The sequence below is a fragment of the Leptonychotes weddellii genome, chromosome 3 (genome assembly GCF_054177405.1).
Source record: "Leptonychotes weddellii isolate Sample4059 chromosome 3, ASM5417740v2, whole genome shotgun sequence".
Classification (NCBI taxonomy): Eukaryota; Metazoa; Chordata; class Mammalia; order Carnivora; family Phocidae; genus Leptonychotes; species Leptonychotes weddellii.
Window position 1 is genome coordinate 101,491,877 of NC_138371.1, and position 19,993 is coordinate 101,511,869.

The window sequence follows — 19,993 nt, forward strand, 5'->3', positions numbered from 1 at the left end:
CTGTGCCCAGCCCTATCTCAGATCCCCTCCTGGGAGCCCACTACTCATGAGCTCACCTGTGCCCAGCCCCTTCTCAGATCCCATCCTGGGAGCCCACTACCCATGAACTCATCAGTACCCAGCCCCATCCCAGACCCCTCCTAGAAGCCCACTACCCATGAGCTCACCTGTGCCCAGCCCCATCCCAGACCCCTCCTGGGAGCCCACTGCCCATGAGTTCATCAGTGCCCAGCCCCATCCTAGACCCTTCCTAGGAGCCCACTACCCATGTGCTCACCTGTGCCCAGCCCCATCCCAGACCCCTCCTGGGAGCCCACTGCCCATGGGCTTGTCAGTGCCCAGCCCCACCCCAAACTCCTCCTAGGAGCCCACTACCCATGAGCTCACCTGTGCCCAGCCACATCCCAGACCCTGGGAGCCCACTACCCATGAGCTCATCAGTGCCCAGCCCCATGCCAGACCCCTCATGGGAGCCTACTACACATGAGTTCCTCTGTCCCCAGCCCCATCTCAGATCCCCTCCTGGGAGCCCACTACCCATGAGCTCATCAAGGCCCAGCCCCAACCAGACCCCTCCTGGGAGCTCACTGCCCATGAGCTCATCTGTCCCCAGCTCCATCTCAGACCCCTCCTGGGAGCCCACTGCCCATGAGCTCATCATGCTCAGCCCCATCTCAGATCCCATCCTGGGAGCCCACTATTTGGGAGCTCACCTGTCCCAAATCCCATCTCAGATGCTTCTTGAGCTCCATCCTTCCAGTCTAGATCCTTCCTAGGGAGCTCAGGAGGCACTGAGCTCTCTGGATCACAGGGTGGCACAGCCCCAGAAGAATATCTGTCTTCTCACTCTCCCTCCCACAGGTCTTCAGGCTAGCTCAGTGCCCACCTCCCCAGGAAGCTCATCACAGATCCCCAGCTTAAAATATATCAGAACCACTTGGCAGGCCCAAGCCACCTACTGACATCCATGTTAAGGGTAGAATTTCCCAACAGAGACTCTTGTGTCTTGCCACTGAATATCCTTCAAGACATTCATCTTTCCCTGTGTCAGGATGTTTCTTTAGATTGTGCTACAGGCAGAAGACTTGATTCAACCACTCCTAGAACAGTGTTACAAAGCTTTTCATCTCTAATCTCATCATCATCATCACCATATCACCCCCAAGGAGAGAAATTAAGTTTAATTTTATGAGAAAAATAAATGAGAACTGATAGGAAGAGAGTAGGGATAAGTGAAGCAGTTAACAGAGAAGAGAAAAAATGTCTAGGGACTACTCTATGTCAAATGTACATTAATTTAAGAAGAAAGAAATTAAATACAAAGGAGTAGGAGTTTGTCATATAGAGTTGAGCTGTGGAGAACCATAAACCATTGTAATATCTAAGGTTTTTTGCCCCCTAAGAACCAGTTTTTATTCCTTTGGTAATCATATCACTGTGTTGAGATTCATGTCACACAGAGAAATTCCTAAAGTGAGCACTTAGTTAAAATGAGGTCCTAGACCAGCTCTTTTCTCCAGCACCTGTCCCCTGAGATCTGCAGAGGTAGGCTAGTACCCACCTCTCAGTACATCTCCAGGATCAACATCTGCAGGCCCCACCTCCTCCCAGCTCTGGCTGAGCATTCCTCCCATTGTTCTACCACTACTTCGAACTCAGTTTGCCCCAAATTGCAAAACACCTCTGCAGGAGCAGAAAGAGGTGCTCCCAGCAGCCCATAGATTTGCTACCTATGTCAGGAAAAAATCCTGCTGTCCTTAGGACCCTGCCCTGCCCAAGAAGCCACTGTGGTCACTTTGCACCTCTGATGTAGGACCCCTTCCCTACACAGACAGGCCATCCTGACCCCTGTGGTGTGGAGGGGGTTAATTGGATTGTGAAAGTAGGTAACAGCTCACTGTTTCATAGTCCTCTAATTATTTACTAATTAAAAAGAACCACAACTGTTTATCAAGGGACTGAATGTATATTAATAGAGCAAGGCTATTTGTGTGATACTTTTTTGATGGGAAAACTAAATATTACTTAACACCTTACCACAGAGCTTTCTGACAGGGCTTTAAACATCAATCAGTTATTTAAAGTCTCACATATATTGACTTTTATTAATTACAGAGCTTTCCAGAGTGGAGGGAGTATAAAGGAAGAAAGAATGAGGTCACCACAAAGAACACTCCATTCGTCTTAGAATTTGATCTATTTCCTTTCTGTTTTATTAAGACCTTGCTTTGTTTTATAGATCCTATGACCAGGTGCCAATTTGTTTCTAAGACATAGTGTTTGCTTATTTTTTCCTCAGGGCAGAAACCCCTTAATTGGCATGTCTGGGATGGATGCAGTCTTCAAGAGAGGGCATGCATTCTGAAAAGTTTGATGTTCCTTTTGCAGAACACAAGGCCTCTGGGTAGCCCACCCCCACCCCAATCACCCACTCTGGTATTAGCAATACCACATCAAGGAAGGGAGTAACAAGAGTGTGCAAAACCTTTTCCCAAGGGGAAAAAGTAGAACCACACATTTGAAAATAGAGCTACATTTATGGAAGCCTCTATCTATACATAAGTGGTACTTTTTAAAACAGTAAATGGAGATACATAAGGGATAGTGTTCCTTCATTCCAGAGCACAACTTAGTCTAGCAGGCAGTCAAGTTTATTTATTTATGAGCATTAAGCCTCCTCCTGGGCACTACAAACACTGCAAGTAAGGCAATATGGCTGCCTTCAAAGAGCTTACAGTCTACCTGGTAAAGACACCCAATAAATATTTAAATAGATGAACAGAATAACTTCAGGTAAGGAGAAGTACTATGGAAAAGATAAAGGGTATATCACCAAGAGCTGAAAACAGCTCCTTATTTACCATGGCCAAGGAGAGCTTTGCTGACCTGGTAGCATTTGAGAGGAGACATGAGTAATGAGATAGGTGATTGTGTGTGGATGTAAAGGAAAAGCATCCCAAAGGGGAGGAACAGCAGATGCTAAGGCCTTGAGACACAGCAGGAATGATCTCAGCATGTTTGAAAGAGAACAAGAGGCCCACGTAGATGGGAATGAGGCCAAAGTGTAGGCAGGACACAGTGAGAAGGCCGAAACCTGTGCTCTCTCCTTAATGTAATGAGAAGATCCTTGGGGTGGGGCATGGCAGGGTCTCCCTTGTGCTTCAGAAAAAGCACCCTGACTACTAAACAATAATTGGACCATCATGCACAAGAGCGGGCAAAAAGACCAGCCAAGAGACTATTGCTGCAGTCCAGGCAGAAGATGTGGTGGGTTGGACTATCTCTGCCTCCACCTGGCAGGTCTTCTTGGGGATACCCTAGTGCTTCCGGGGATGATGTCTATGCAGGTACTTAGTCTGACACTCCATCATGAGCAACATCATATTTGGCCAAGGTCAAAGAGGGAGTCTCCCCAGGATGCCCATTTTCTGGCTGGCCAGATGTGATGGCTGATGTAGTTTAACAAGGAGGAGCAATCTTTTCAATTCTTTCTCATACTCCAACTTCAAAGATACATTTACTCCTACTAGTCTTTCCATTCCCTCACTCATCCATCTGTCCATTCAGAGCCAGGGCTTCAATGTAAATAAGAAAGGGAACCAAGGGGTGCCTGGGTGGCTCAGTTGGTTAAGTGTCTCTCTTTGGCTCAGGTCTTGATCCCAGGGACCTGGGATCAAGTCCCGCATTGGGCTCCCTGCTCAGTGGAGAGCCTGCTTCTCCCTGTCCCTCTGCCCCTCCCCTTGCTTGTGCACTCTCTCTCTCTCTCTGTCCGATAAATAAATAAAATCTTTAAAAAAAAAAAGAAAGAAAGGCAACCAGATCAACTGTATGTCTTTAGGATATCCCACTCTGGAGGGGGAGAAGGATATAAGCAGCAACATGTCATAGAGCAGTGTGGAACTGAATGCAAGAACAAGGCATAACACACACACACTGCAAAGACTGCTGGAGACTGCCTGGGGCAGTCAGGGAGGGCTTCCTAGAGGTGTTTCTTTAGGTGAAGAAGCATGCCAGACAGAGGAGGATGGGTAAGGGAAGACATGTACCTGCTTGTGTAAGGACCCAAAGGCATGAAGAACATCCAGGCAGCGAGTGTCAAGAGAATGGGGTAGGGCTGTTGAAGTTGAGGTTTATCCTGATATTCTTCTGTGACCTATTTCTTATCAATTTTCAGAGTCTTGAAAGATGGAGTTATATGAAATGGAATATTAAACTGTTGTTAGACCTAAAAGGGACCTCACAAGCCATAGTGGACGTTGCAGCCACTAAAGGACATACACTCAACCATGCTTCCCCTTCCTCCTTGCCAGCAGACTCCAGCCTGTTCGTTTTCCATCTTCCTCCATGCAACCATGTGCTCCAGAGAAAGGGGCTCATTCCCAGAACTGAGAGTGGGAGAGAGCCTGCCAAGCATTTCTCATGCCAGTGATTGGTCTAGGCATGGACCTGTGATATAATTTTGGCCACTGAGACACCAGAGGAATTTTCTAAGTTTTTTGGAAAAGTTTTCCACATTGATTGAAAAAAAAATACCTATGGGAAGAAATACTCCCTCTTTTTCCACTGAAGTCTGATGCATCAGCAAGTGACACCTGGCACTGTGGCAACCGTACTGGGACCCTGAGAATGATATCACGGACAGGCTGAGAACAACAGAGTGGGAATGTGGGCAGAGACATAAACCATCATTATGAGGCTAGATTCACCAAACCTAGAGCCACCTAACCTCAGGTGACAAGCCTGGAAGATTGCCCTCTGAGGCTCCAGAACCCCTGGCAGGCTAAGGATACCTGCCAAGTGAAACTTCATGCCAATTAAAACCCTCCACTTACATATAGGTATAGACTCAGCAATTTAATGCCCCAATGTGCAGTTTGTATATACTTTTGCAACTGACTCAGGACCAAAGTTCTAGGTTAAAGAGATGAAGCTCTGACTAAATGTTTAATCCCCTGAGTATCCAAGAGGGAACAGAATTCAGATGGGTGGAACATCACAGCTGGGAGTTTCCACATAGAGCCTCGGAAAATGATCTAGTCAACGATCTGCTCCTCAGCTCACCCATAGGGAAATAGATCCCAGAGGGAGTCTGTGATGGAGCTGGGGCTGAGCCCAAAGTACAGGACCTCAGCCAGTGCTCCTACCCTCACACTGGTTCTAGAGGAAGAGACTTTGAGGTCAGGGACCCGGCACTGATCAAGGCCTGGCTCTGCAACTTACGCAGTGGGGTGTGTCAGACCTCCCCTGTGAACACCTGCCTCTCACAGCCATCACAAGGATTGCAGGAGATCCTATGTTGTAGAAAGGCTGCTGGTCCTCCCCTATCTCCTTTCCTCTTCCTGGCGACAGGAAGGCCAAACTTCCCAGGCTTCCTGGAGTCTGGTTGGGCCAGTGGCAGCTGCGCACAAGTGGGTACTGCACCTGCAGGCCTGGCCCACCCATCTGAGCCACTCTCCTAACTTTCTCCCCTGACTGTTGGTGCACAGGATACAGGGCTCCCAGTGGGGGGATGCAGAGGAGGCCCTGGAAGACCACAATACTAACAAGTAGGAGCTTGGACTCATCAGTCATCAAGTGAAAGGTCATCTACTGAATCCCTGCTTAGGCTTTAATGTGAGCAAGAAATAAACCTCTATTATGTTAGGCTTTGGGTTGCTTGTTACAACAGCTAGCATTAATAATCCTGACTAATAACAAATGTCATATAAAACAAAATAACAATAACAGATGCTCAAAAAAATTGTGATTTCCCTTTATACCTTTCCCCTTCTCCTCACTTCCTAGAACACGTTCTGCCTCTTTAAAATCAAGTAGCAAGCACTGGTGCAGAGAAGGCTAGAAGGAGGTTCCTTTAAAACCCTTCCTGTGGGCTCTGCTCCCCTCAACTCCTGCTGCTCTTCTCTGAAGCCTACAGAAATTCGGGATCTGTGCCATGTGGAGGAGGTCTGCACTTCCAGACACTTCCTCCAACCCCGGTCTTAGCCCAGGGCAGGTGCTAGCTTGCCCTGGGACCTGGAGAGCACAGCTCTCTCATGTCCCTTTACTATGACCTCATTAATTTCCCTGTCTCCAGGAGACTGGGGAAGTCTGGGCAATATAAGTGAGGCTCCGTCTTCAAGGCCAGCCCTGAGGACTCTGTTCCATGCCAGGGCCATGGGGAATGGGCATGCCCAGAGACTCATCTCTGAAAGGATGCTTCCACCCTGAGCACCCACAGAAAAAAGAAAGAGTGTGTGACCTCACACAGGATAGTATGATGATCTGGAATCCCTTCCCTTAATAGGAACCAGTACGTCAAAAGGTTTTGTTTGTTTTAAATCTATCTTCTCAGTCATTAATCCACTCTTACCCACCCACCCACCTGTGTGTCCAGTTCTCTAACCCCTGCCTTCCCATTCACAGTCTCTGTTTTCTCTCAGAACCTAGCACCATTTCAAGGTCCCAGAAAGCACGTCTAGACTCTGCATCCAGAAGTTGGCAAGCATCCAGACTCTGCTCACAGACAAAGGATAGATAGACAAGAGGAGAATTAAATTACATATCCCTTGGCCAAAAACTTAAATTCTTGTTAGACATTGCAGTCTTCCTAAAGCCAACCCATCCATGCCACACAGCCACTAGCCCCTAAACTCCAGGGCCCCTCCCTCCCCTTCCTCTGTTTTGCATGGGACTCAGCACTTGCCAGCAGCTGGCCCCAAATCTGCATAACAAGCCCACAGTGACCTGTAGGACTAAGGCAGTTGAGTTCCACATGTTCTCTGAGCTCCTACAGGGACCCAGTGCTCTGCCAGAGGAAGATCCCGCAGAACAAATCATGTCTCCTGGCTGCACATTGTTATCCATGCATCTCCCTCAGCCACCCCTTCTCATCTCCACGCAGCCAAGAGCTGCACTCACCTGGCCAGGCAGGTACAGTGAGAGCAGAGGGGCTGAACTGCATGTTCTCCTGACCTAACACATGGGCCAGCTGAAAGAAAAGCTGACAGGTGAGAAGTCATGAGATCCAAGAGGCGATCAATCATAAGACAGGAAGGGAGAGGGCTACAGGTGGCCCTTGTTTTATCAACCGACAGCTAAATTCAAAGGAGGAAGCACCTCACCTGGATCACAGTCAGGACAACCCATCTCTCACCCTGACGATGGGTGGGTCTGTGGCCTGGCACAGTCCAGGAGAGGCTGAGACAGAGGGAATCCATGGGCTAGTGGGGATAGGGAAGGACAGGAGGTGTTACTACAGGCCTTGGGCAGGTGCTGAGGGGATCAGAGCACACAGAGGGCACGAGTGCTCATGCATCCTATGCAGTCAGACTCTAGACTCATTTCCCAGTCAGAGGCACTCAAAGCTTACTCAGAACACTTCAGACAGAAGCAGCAGGCAAAGGCTTTTGGTGGAGGGAACACACTTGGCCAGAAACCAAAGGAAGGCCACTATGGCTGGGGCACGGGGCCTGAGGACTGATGCCCAATGTGTCCAGAGAGGAGGTGACCAGATGGTACAGGTTCTTATAGACCACAACAATGATTTTTGTTTTAACTTAAGAAGAGTAAACAGTCATTGAAGAATTTCTAGCCAGGCAGTGACTTTCGGTTCATAAAGTTCTCTTAATGAGAAATCAGGCAGAAAGTTGTTTGTATTAGTCCAAGTGAGAGATGATGGACATTTGAATTATGGTATTGGCCATGGAGAAGTGCCTGTATTCAAAACATAATTAGGAAGAGAGGATCCATGGGAATGAAGGAAAAGGTGGTGTCCAGGAGGACCCTGAGGCCTCTCCTGCCCACATTGTGAAGCTGCTTCTGCTGAGATGGGTGGTTGCAGGATAAGCCCAGCTGGATGGGAAAGACCAGCACCCATGCCAGGGCAGGCTGGCTGGTGATGCTTTTGGGACATCAGAGAGGCAACTGGATGTGCTGTCTGGAGCCCCAGGGGCAGTTTGGGTGAGAGTTATAGATTTGGGTGACATGGGCCTGACAGCAAGGGGATGACAAGCACATAGGCCTGGGAGAGAGGAACTGTGGGCTTCAGTGGTCAGGGAGACATCCTGGCTGGGCATTGCCACATGAAGGGCACCAAAGCTGGTGACCGGCAGGGAGAACTGGCCCTTCAAGTTCCAGCAAAGAACATGCTTGCTGCATCTCCAGAAAAGACTCCTCCCTCGTGAGCCTCACTCAAAGCCACTTTTAGATGGGGAAAGACTAGCATGTACCCCACCTGCAGATTAGTCAATGGGACTAAAGGGGATGCTCAGCCTGTGAGTCACAGGGCTTGGGCTTCAGGCAGCCCCCCAACACCAGCTTTAACCCCCACGAGTCATGGGCATTTTGTGCTCCTCAGGTTTTTATCTGTGAATGAAGAACTATCTTAGTTTTACCTCTGTGGAAAATTAAGAGAAATTACTTCAGGACACATTACAAATGGTGCATTTATGCATGTCAGGATTACTAACAATGGATATGAAACCTGAGGGTTGCTCAAAGAGGCTTGTCCTTGGGAGAGCTTACTGGGTGAGAGGACACGGTTCAAGTATGAGGAATAAATATGAACTACACATCTCACTTTTATCTTCCAGAAGACAGGCCCCCACCACCTCAACATTCTCACAGAGTGGTAAATCAGGGAATCTTTTGCTTAAAGCAGTCATCCCTCTTCACACCCAATGCACACCAACCCCTGGGTATGATTTTGCAAAGCCAGCATTGGACTAAGGAGCCCAGGTTCACAGCCTGGCTTATTCACAATCCGTGTGAACTTGGGGGAAAAAGTGTAACCCCTGTGCCTCAGTTTCCCCAGCTATCAAGTGGAAGCTTTCACTTTTGCCTTTCAAACCTTACCCAAGTGTTACGTTATGAGCTTCAAATTAGACCACGAAAAGCATGAACATACCTGAAAAGTAAATGGAATCAATTATCAAAAGCAATTAGCAGATTCTGAGTCCATTAAACTGATTATGGAAAAATGAACAACTTAGGACCTCCTCCTCCCCAAAATTGACTTTAACAAAAAGAAGGATTCAATCTAGTGCTGTCAGTCAGGTCCATCAGACTATTCTCTGTGTACAATTCATCCTACATGAAATTAAACCAAGAAAATGTGCTGATTCTGATAATGCTGTCAAGATGCCACTGTTCCACCAGAAAAACACCCAACATGATATCAACAGCTACCCCGTTCCTCCCTCCCTTTCCCAGTTATTTCTGTGCCCAAAGTTTTCCTCTAGAACATTCTTGCCAATGCCTTTTACATCGGGTCTTCATTATGTCCTGAAAGATTATTCATGGCCACACTAACCACTGATTTCTATATTCAGGAGACAAACACTTTAATTAACAGAACAATAAGAACCTATTGGAATATTTTTCATGGCTCAAATCCGCTGAAGAAATGCAAAACGTTAATTTAGGACAGTATCAATATGTCCTCTGCAGATAATACACTGCCCATTGCCTGGTACATTTTAAAGGGATTTGAGACAGACAGGAGGCATTTGCAATTATGGGTCTTGTGAAATATAGATGCCGCATCTTTTTGTTAATAATAAACCTGGACACCCAAAGAGTATAAGCAAGTGATATAAAAGGAACTAATTATCACAACAGACCAGGACTGCAGTCTTTAACACATAGATAATGCAGAATTCTTTTAGACAAACAGGTGGGAAAATATATTTTTTCTCCAGAAATGTCTTTACAGAAGGGATAAATGTAGATAAGATCATCTTTTATGTCTGCAGAAGACAGTCCCAAAGTGTGCCTCCACATTTCCAATTTATTCCCCACCATGCAGCCCTTTCTAAAAGACAGCATAGCTGCGTTACAACTTCAAACCTTCCATGCTTCAGTGGCCCCAAGATACAGTCCAAACTCCTTGCCTGGCTCACAAATTTTGCACAATGTGGCCCAATGACCCCATCAGCCCCCTCCCACCTCCACGAACACCATTCTAGGTCCAGAAGACCCTCTCCTCCAGGTCTACCACACTCCCCTGCCCACTCCTTGATTTGCTATGAGCAGTTCAGTTGCGCTTCTCAGAATCTGCATTCTGAGGACACAGCCAGCATTACCTGTATCTGACCCTCAGTGGGCACTCAAAAATATTTGTTGAATAAATAATGAATATTTGATGAATAATCAAGTAAATGGGAGAATACTTACCAGGAGTCAGCCCATGTCTTTGACCAGCTCCAACAGGTGCTGTGATGAGAAACTGGCTTACAGGCACAAAGATAAGACAATGTCTGTCTGGAGCAGAAAGGGGAGCTGCCAGTGGCTGGTATCCAGAGCCAGCCCTGGCCAGGCCCCAGGCTCCATCTGCAGATCTACATCACTCCATACTGCAGTTAAGACACAGTCTGAATCAGCAAATTGACTGAGCCTGTGACAAGCCTGGGAAAGCTGACACGCTTTCCATTCTAAAAAATATGTTTCTTTCTGCCCCAGTGAGCAGATAAACAAGGCATGACTCTCCTCCTCCCATGTGGCCAGCGCAGCTCAGTGGAGAGATAAGGAATATTAGTTGGAGGTGCTCCGGTGGTTCAAAGGTAGCTGTCTTCAGGAAATTAGGACCAAAGCTTTCTGAACCCTCCCCTCCCCACCCCCCACCCCCATCCAGCCAGGGCAGCATTCCTGAGAGAAACAGGATCCTGGAGGTTTCCAATGATGTCACACTGGGACTGGGCTATTGAGGTTGGTTGGATGACAGCCTGCAGGGGCCTATAGTGGACAGGGCCTTCTCCAGGGAAATCCCACCAGGAACAAGGTCCACTCTGTGGAGCAGTGAACCACGAACTGCACAGTATGATACTATGCTGCCCAAGGCTAGGAATTACGCTTCTCTGTATATACAAGTTGATGTCCCCAAGGGCTTGGTCTAGGGCCTTCTTGTCTACTCCCTCTACCTCTAGTCCATAGCTACAATCACCACCCATATGCCCAGGCCTGGACTCCAGCAGTTTTCTCAACTGAGTCACAACCTAATACCCCATAGCCTGGCCACACGGATGACCCACAGGAGCTTGACCTCAAAACTGAGCTTACATCATTCTGTGTGCCCCCTCCTAATGAACTGGACTGATAGTCACCCAGTTTCTCAAATCAAATGCTAGAACTCATCCTTGACTTCTCCCTTACCCTCTCCCTCCCCTATCATATCCAGTCCCCAAGTATCATTGACTTTACCTCTCAAAGAACTCCCCCATTGATCTTGTGTCTACGACCAGCCCTCAAAGCTTACCTCCAAAACTACCGCAACAACCTTCTAAAAGTTCCTCCTGACTCCATTCTTTTTATTCAACCCTCCACACGGGCCACCAGGGTGTCCATGTCACTTTGCTGCTTAAAATCCTATGCCTTTCAGCCCCAAGCCCAACCTTCTCTACTCTATTCTCTGACAATAAGTTTGGAAATCTGCAAATGACCATTCCCAGACTTCAGGGCCAGCCATCTCTGGTTAGGATTTGCCACTGGAAAACAATCACAAGGGAAGGGGAGGGTGGACTCTCCTAGGCACCCAGTGTTTGCTAGCCTCCCTGTAGGGGTAGGAAAACAGTTTAACTCCAATATCTTTTGGAACTTCCAGCCCTGGTTCTGGAGTACATCCCCAGAAATGTGAGAACTAATCTTGTAGCCCCCCTCAGCAGCCCAACATAGATGGTGTGCCCTCAGAGGTCCAGCCACCAGCCAGTTGTGCCCCCTTAAACACCCCAGTGGCCCTGCCTCTGAGTTCCTAAGCTAGGGACATCATTTCTATTTTTTCCAACAATCTTAAGAGTAATAGCTGCTTCTTGCATTTACACATATCTGAGTTACTGCCGGGTTCCTTGTATCCTGTTCTTTTAACCCTCCAATACCTGTGTTATCAATACCTTGTATTAAATCCCCTTTCATTGAAATACCTAGCATGGTTTCTCTCACCCTGACAGTATCTCAACTGATACAGGTAGACTGAAAACACAAGTTTGTCTACTCCCTCATAAAATACCACTAAAATAAAAAGTTTAAAAAATGTAAAACTTCAAGGACAAAAAAAACACATGAAAAGATAACAGCAGATGAGCGATATCAACCAAATTTTACAGAATGAAGAATATCTGAAAAGGAAGTAACTGATGTAGTGGACCAGAGAAAGCAAAAACTCAGGTACCTGAGGTTGCTTCGAGGCAACAAGAATGAAGGCAATTTAGATTGCAGAACTTCAGAAGAGGCTCAGAAATGCGAACTACAGAGTTTGCAGAGTGATGCCTAAAAGAGCAAAAATATTTAAGCCTGTGCATGTATGTAAAAGGAGCGAACAGATCCCTTCTTCCAGCCAGGACAGCTAGAAGCTGCCTTCCCACTGTAGCTGAGCAGACCACTCTTGGAAAGATGTGCTAAAGAGGGTCTGCAGAGCAGACAGCTGAGAGTGAGGGGAGTTGTTTATGACCACAGGGGCATTCAGGAAAAGTCTGCAGTGTAAATCAGCTCACTCCTTGTGTCCTCCCCATCCATTTCTCAGGAAACTACCAGAGAACATGCACCAGCAAAAGAAAGCCATAAATATATTTTTTAAAGATTTTGTTTATTTTAAAGTAATCTCTACAGACACAAAAAGTCACATATTATATAATTCTATTTATATTAAATACCCAAAATACCTATATCATAAACACAGAATGCAGATTGGTGCTTGCCAGAGATTGAAGGGAGTGGGGTCTGGGGAGTCAGTGCTTAATGGGTGTGAAGTTTTACTTTGGAGTGATACAAGTGTTTTGGAACTAGATAGAGGTCAAGTTTGAAAAATATAATGAATGTACTATATTGCCACTGAATTGTTCACTTCTAATAGTTAATTTTCTGTTATGTGAATTTTATACATTTCTTAAATATTTAGAAAGACCAGTGTGTGCAGATTATATATGTTGCCAAAGCCCACAAGGGCCAAAGAAATGAACATGATTGTCCCTAGGGGCAGGAGTCAAAGATTGGGATGGGTGAGAAGAGGACTTCTGTTTTTCTGACTCAATAAATTATGAAATGTATAACTTCGAAGAAAATAAAATTAAGAACAAATTTTGGTGAAAAAGGCAGGTGGAAAAGAATCTTCAAACATGAGAATTCAAGCAATATAGCACCCATAAATCCCAGTTTTTTATTTCATGGATTTTTAAAATGTTTAATGTAATCCATGTAAATGGTTTTAAAAATTAACGCTCAAAGTTTATAATAATATTTTCCCAGTGAAGCAACTTAGAGAAATGAGCTCCTTACCCCTAGAATTCCTAAAGCATCCATAGAATTTCCATCAAGGATAGTCTTAGAGAAATTAAAAAATAGCTTGATACCTCCTGGAAAATCTCAGTGGAAAACTGATAGGATTATCTAGATATGTCACAGCAAAAATATAGCAATTTTAAGAAAGCACCTGCAGTCAGTTGACCTGATGAAGCAAATTGCCTGTGTGCATGAGGTGTTTCAGATAATTAAATATTCTACACTAGCCTTGCCTGGGCAGATATGGTAATGGCTGAGGAACAGGAATCATGCCTTCACTACAGAAAATTCATGGAGCGATTTCAAGAAGGATTATGACTCCAGATTATGATTTAATTAACTGGAACATTCCTGAGACAGCAAGGATAACTTTTACACAATATTTTCCATTTTGAAATGTACTTTATAACTTAATTGGTCTGACAGCCAGCAGTCCAAATCTTTCATTGGCCTGTGACTGTCCCTCCATCAGGCAACCACACACACACTAACCCTCACACATTCATAACTCAGAAACACGTGGCACAGTTACATTAGGCCGATTAAGATGTAAATCTCTTTGTAGCCTCTGATCTCCTTTTAGATGTGTTTTAGCAATAAAACAGCTTGATGTGGATCAATTTGATATGCTGATGATCTGGTTGCTAACAGAGTGCCCTTGCTCTTCCTGATGACCAGTTTAGTCAGCCTCAGGGTGGGGTCAGGGAAGGTCCAGGGAGGTGCGTCCTTAGGAGAGCCTAGAGGAGGAAGGGGAAACCACCAGAGGGAGTCAAATACAAGTGCTGTTATTTGAAAACTCTCAAAGCTCCCATGGCAGGACCATGCCAACCATAGCCAAAGAGGAAGGCAAGCTGGAAACACTGAGGGAAGCCAGACGGCATGTCCAGTTAAGGAGCAAGGCTCAGGTTTATGGCCTGGGCATCAGAGGAGGAGTTCAGGGAGCTCATGAGAGTGGCAGAAGGTAGGCGGCACCTGTAAGAGGGAGGCTGAATGATGTATCATGCCACAGAGTGTGCTACTCTCTGCAGCTCTTCCTTTATTCTTCCCACAACTACCCTCACCAGCCTCAACCCACTTCCCTTCTGAGACCAGACAAGGAGACCTTCCCAGAGACCATTTGTGAGCTGCTCCATCAGTGGGTGAGCCCACTGTGGGGCTAGCTTTGGACTGCTACCGCCAGACTTGATGGAACGAGGTCTTTTTCCAAGCCAACACCAAACATACCCTGGCAGCATGTGTTGAAGACAAAAAACGTCCCTCCTTCTCCCTTCCCAGAAACCTACTTCACCAGCCCATGCACGTTTGAAGCCAGTAGTTCTCATGCTTCAGCCTGCATCAGAAACACCTAGGGCCATCAAAACAGAGTGCTAGCCACTCAGGTGCTGGTGATGATGCTAGCACAGAAACCACATCCTGAAAACTCTAAATGTTCTTCCCCATGCATTGAGCAAGTTTTCTAGCCTTCAGGCTTGTTTGATAGCTGTGTGACTTCAGAGAAGTTCTTTAACTCTCTGTGCCTCAGTTTCCTTATCTGTACAATAAAGATGATAATACCTTCCCCCACCCCCACTCACAGTATTGTTGAGAGGATTGAGTGAGCTAATGCACATAAAGATTTAGGATAGGGCCTGATACATAGTAAATGCTATATATGTGTTTGAGATTCTTATATTCTCCCAAAATGACAATCCATTGCACAAGATCAGGTATTTAATTGATGTACTCGTGGTATCTAGTGGGAACCCTGCTAATTTTCTCCCAAGAAATGGATCTGGTGCCATTGTTTCTGCCAATATCCCAGCTGACATTTCAATTTAGATGCCAGCCGCACACTTCCTTTCACAGGTAAGTAAATTAACCAGGAAACTTGGAGTCAGAACTAAGCTTCCAAATGTTATGTGCTGGCATCTGCTCTGTACCTCTTATTATAATTCTTCTCATATAGTCCAAGGTCTGGACATCTAACTGAACTGTGTTCCCTTTAACCAATTTTTCAACTTCACACCAGGCTGGGGAGAACTCAGAGGCTGGCCTATATAGTCCAGGTGAATTTAAGGATAACAATTATTTGACCCCTGTGTCATGGTTTTATGTCTTTAAATTAACTGTAAGTTCTTTATACACAACAATCCCTTCTCCTACCCCCTGTGCTGGCTAGAAGTGTGAGATGGAGGCATGCTCTGAGGAAGAAAAGTGCTTAAGCCTGAATGAATCTATTGGCAGAATGAGGGGTCATGTGGGCAAAGAAGACCCAGTGGTCTCACAGAGACACAGCTGGTTTGAAAACCAAGAGGACATGGTCAAAGTGCTAATGCTGCCATGCCCTCGTGGGCAGCTCCTCACCTTGCTGGGACTCAGTTCCTCACCTGTAAAATGGGGATGACATCTGCTTCCCAAGCCCCTGGAACATGAGTGGCTGTAAGTGCATGACACATGCACACATGGTGCTCAATAAAAGTGGGGATCCTTCCAGCACCCGGCATATGCATCTCCCCAGATACCATGAGGTGGGACCATGCTGTACCATGTCTGATCCCAGCACCTATCACAGTACCTGGCACATGGAGGGGCTCAGAAAGTGTGTGTGGAATGGGAGGGAAGGGCTTACAGTTGAATTCTACAAGCACATCCTCCCTGCTGCTAGGGGAAGGAATGTCAGTCATTCTCCTGCCATTCACTGTCTGGATTGGCATATTGATTGCCCTCCCGGGCAATTATAAATTGATCATTTGATGATCTGTTCCAGCATCTTCTCACTTTTCCTGTTAAGTAGACAGTTATCAAATTTTAGGCCCATCCTTGCTGAGGATAGATGCTCTGTGACTAGAACTCCTTTGGGGGCCTCCAGGGAGGCCAAAAAAATCACTGCAAACTTATAGTTTTGCTCTGAGCTGGTAAAAGTTCTTTCTGCAGGCTTTTGATCTGATCCTCTAAAGTGGTAGTTCTCAAAGTGTGGTCCTCAAACCAACAGCATCACCTGGAAATCCTACATATGTTATCTGAAACTTGGCATGGCCAAGGGTCCTCTTGATCTCAAGCATACTGATTCTAGGTGTCTTGGGGGTCCAAGTGGAGGTGTGGAGATAGCAACTGGATATGTGGATCTGGAGCTCTAGTGAGAGGCCCGGCTAACAATAGCATATGATGGTCTTTACCCCTGGGGGGTCTGTGGCTCATGAGACCACCCATAGAAGGCTGAAGGAGAGAATGGCACTGGCAAAGGTGAGAAGTTCATCTCTGAGGACAGGCTTCCAAGCTGGATCCCCTTGTCTGCTTGGTTAGTTGTGTCTCTACAATAGGAGAGAGGAAAGAGAAGACAGGGCAGCATTGGAGAGGTGGTAGTGAGGGGTTCAGGGATGGGGCCAACCCTCTGCTTCTTCTGCCTGACAGACCCAGAGTAGGTCTCCCAGATACCTGTCTCACAGCTGTGGGGAAAGGCTGGAGGGTGGGCAGGCATTTCACAAAAAATGGCTCTGCTCTGTGTGGGTCCAGGTATCAGACAGCCTTAGTTCAAACCAGCTCTGACCAGGATTTGATTGGTGGCCCCTAGGGGAGCCTAAATGGCCTCCCACAGCCTCATCTTCCTTGTTGCAGAAGAGGGTTAGTCACAGAGTTTGCACTGAGGCCACTAATATCATCCTGGTGTGCATAGCACCTGGCACTGTGCTGGCCCACAAGGGTGATGTATAGTCAATGGTGGCTAGAGGTAAAGCCATCTCATAGGCTCCTCATGTCAACCCACTGTGCAACCATGCAGACTCTCACAAATGTGTTCAATGAACCACACTGGGAGAGGACCTCAACTTAATCGCCTTTTTCTCACCCTAATCTAAAGTATCTTAACTGTGAACTGCAACAATGCTTGTTGCCCTTGGCTTTAAGAGGCCATTCCCTTTAAAAAGAAATCTCTGGATTTTCTAAGGCTCTGGAGTAAGCTAAGCTAGTTTTTCTAGAGAGGCTTACATGCACCTGGCCTGTCCATGCCCCCATGAAGCCAGATGTGGATAAAACAGCCCCTGCTCTGAGGCACATGCCAGCTGCCCGGCACTGTGGCGTTCCCTTCTTCCTCTCCACTGTTGCTGTGCCCGGGCCTGCAGGAGGGAAGAAAGGAGCAACAGCCTGCATTTGAACAACCAGAGGGCCAAAGATGCCAGTAATGGCTAAATTCCAAAGGAAGCGACATTAAAATGTGAGACTGGGCTCTCAGGAAGAGAGCCTTCCCTCTCAGAGTATCCCCATTAAAGAGCTTTGAAAACTGACCTCCACAACTTATTTCAAGGCTGGACTGTAATCAAGCCTGAACATCTAAAACTATATAAATTAACACTCTCATTAGGGTCTTAGTAGCTACAGGCTCTGTGCAAAACAGGCCCATTTAAGTGTAAATTTTGACATTCAGCCAAGACTAGAAAAGTAATAGTTTCCACACTAAGCACTGGGAAGGAGAATGAGAATTAAATATTAATTCTTTATGAAGGAAGACTTTTTAATCATGTTTACTTTCAGACCATCATGATTCTGGGTCTTTTTCCTTTATGGAGAATACTGGATTTTTAATTCCCTACCTAAAACCTGGAGCCAGTGTCCACACACCTTTCAGATTCTCCCTTGTGGCCACAGGTAGTATGATTATGTGTAATTTTTTGTTAAAACTGGAGCTCCCAGCACTGTTAATTGACAGGGGTCCTGGAGATACTAAAGATAATCAAGCAGAAATGAAAATATGTAATTCTGGCTGAAAATGAAGAGAAAACCTGCCTTGTATAATAAACCACATGGTGATAGAGCTTATGCTCTCTGTAAGACACTAGAAAAGCTAACATCCCATATTCCTACATATTATGCTCTATGGAAACAGTACTGGCAGAAATGTGGTCATTTTAGCTAAAGGCAATGTGATTTCCATCTCATCTTTCAGAGTACGTAGCCTGGGCTCAAATCCCCGTGCTTCCCTAATTAGCTAGGTGACATTCAGTGAGTCATTTAATGCCTCGGAGTTTCAGTTTGTTCATCTGCAAAGTGGGGTGAGAACAGCCTACTGGTATGATGCTGTGAAGGTTCAACATGATGGCCCAGACCAGGGACGAGGACCCTGCTCCCCCACAGAACCTTCCCCGACTCCCCAGCCACCCACTGGTATGGCTACACAGAGCCCACAGCAGCATAGCAGAGTGTAGGAGAGAGGACCATGTTCTGGCTTTTCTTATTAGTAGCTCTGCGACCCTGAGAACATCACACAACTTTCATCACCCCAGCATCCTTGTCTGCAAAATAGGGACAGCGTCACTTTCCTGGGGAACTGAGAGGACATCAAGCTGGTGTCAAAAATACAAGCTCCATGTCCTTCCTTCTCTGCAAGCTTCCTCACTTCCCACCATCAAGGGCACAGGCACCTGGGAACATCTCTAGGGAAATGTGAAGTAGCAGAACATGGATTTCCACTCTTGAAGGCATTACTATCTACTTAGAACACACATCTCTACACACTATGAACAGAGAAAAGGCACCCTGTACATAAACACAAATAAGACAACCAGCCCAGGATATCCACTGGGGTTCCAAGATGTCTGTGGGCAAGTCCTCAGGGGGTGGGCTACACACTCAGTGCCCCAGGTTGGACCTAATGGGGTGCCTATAAACCCTGAGCACCACCACAACTTTGGCAACCCATGCACCTCACCCCACACACCCACTCACATGAAACACACCCAGTTTAAAATTAGTGCTCCTCATGCCTCTTCCTCAGGACACCTGCGTGTCCTTTAAGAATGTCCTTATGTGAGTTCTACCCTCACACTCCAACCTTGTGAGAATGAATGTCTCATTCATTGTATCCATGTTTTGATTACTGACCCATGTACCATGCTATCCCTCCACTCACTCAGACATGTACCCAGGGTTACCGTGTTGCCAGACACTGGCATTAAACAGCAGAGGTCTCAAGGGGATCCTCGAAGATTTTTAGAACCCCATCTACCAGTCCCCAGACTACCTGAAATTACCATTCAATTTCAGCAAAAGCTATGTGCTATCTAAATGTAACTTTCAAAGGAACACCTAACCCCCTAGCAGATCCTGAACCCCTCTACTACAGAAATTCTGGGCAGCAAGATGAATAAGACCAAGTCTTGTTTTCAAGAACCTCACAGTCCTAAAATTTGTATGGAACCAGAAAAGATCTCAAAGAGCCAAAGAAATGTTGAAAAAGAAAACCAAAGCTGGAGACATCACAATTCCCGACTTCACGTTCTATTACAAAGCTGTAATCATCAAGACAGTATGGTACTGGCACAGAAACAGACATCTAAATCAATGGAACAGAATAGAGAACCTAGAAATGGACCCACAACTATATGGTCACTAATCTTCAACAAAGCAGGAAAGAATACCCAATGGAAAAAAGACAGTCTCTTCAACAAATGGTGTTGGGAAAATTGGACAGCCACATGCAGAAGAATGAAACTGGACTACTTTCTTATACCACACACAAAAATAGACTCAAAATGGATGAAAGACCTAAATGTGTGACAGGAATCCATCAAAATCCTAGAGGAGAACCCAGACAGCAACGTCTTTTTTTTTTAAATTTATTTATTTATTTATTACATTCAAAGGTGCATTTTTTTTATTCTTATGTTAATCCCCATACATTACATCATTAGTTTTAGATGAAGTGTTCCATGATTCATTGTTTGTGCATAACACCCAGTGCTCCATGCAGAATGTGCCCTCCTCAATACCCACCACC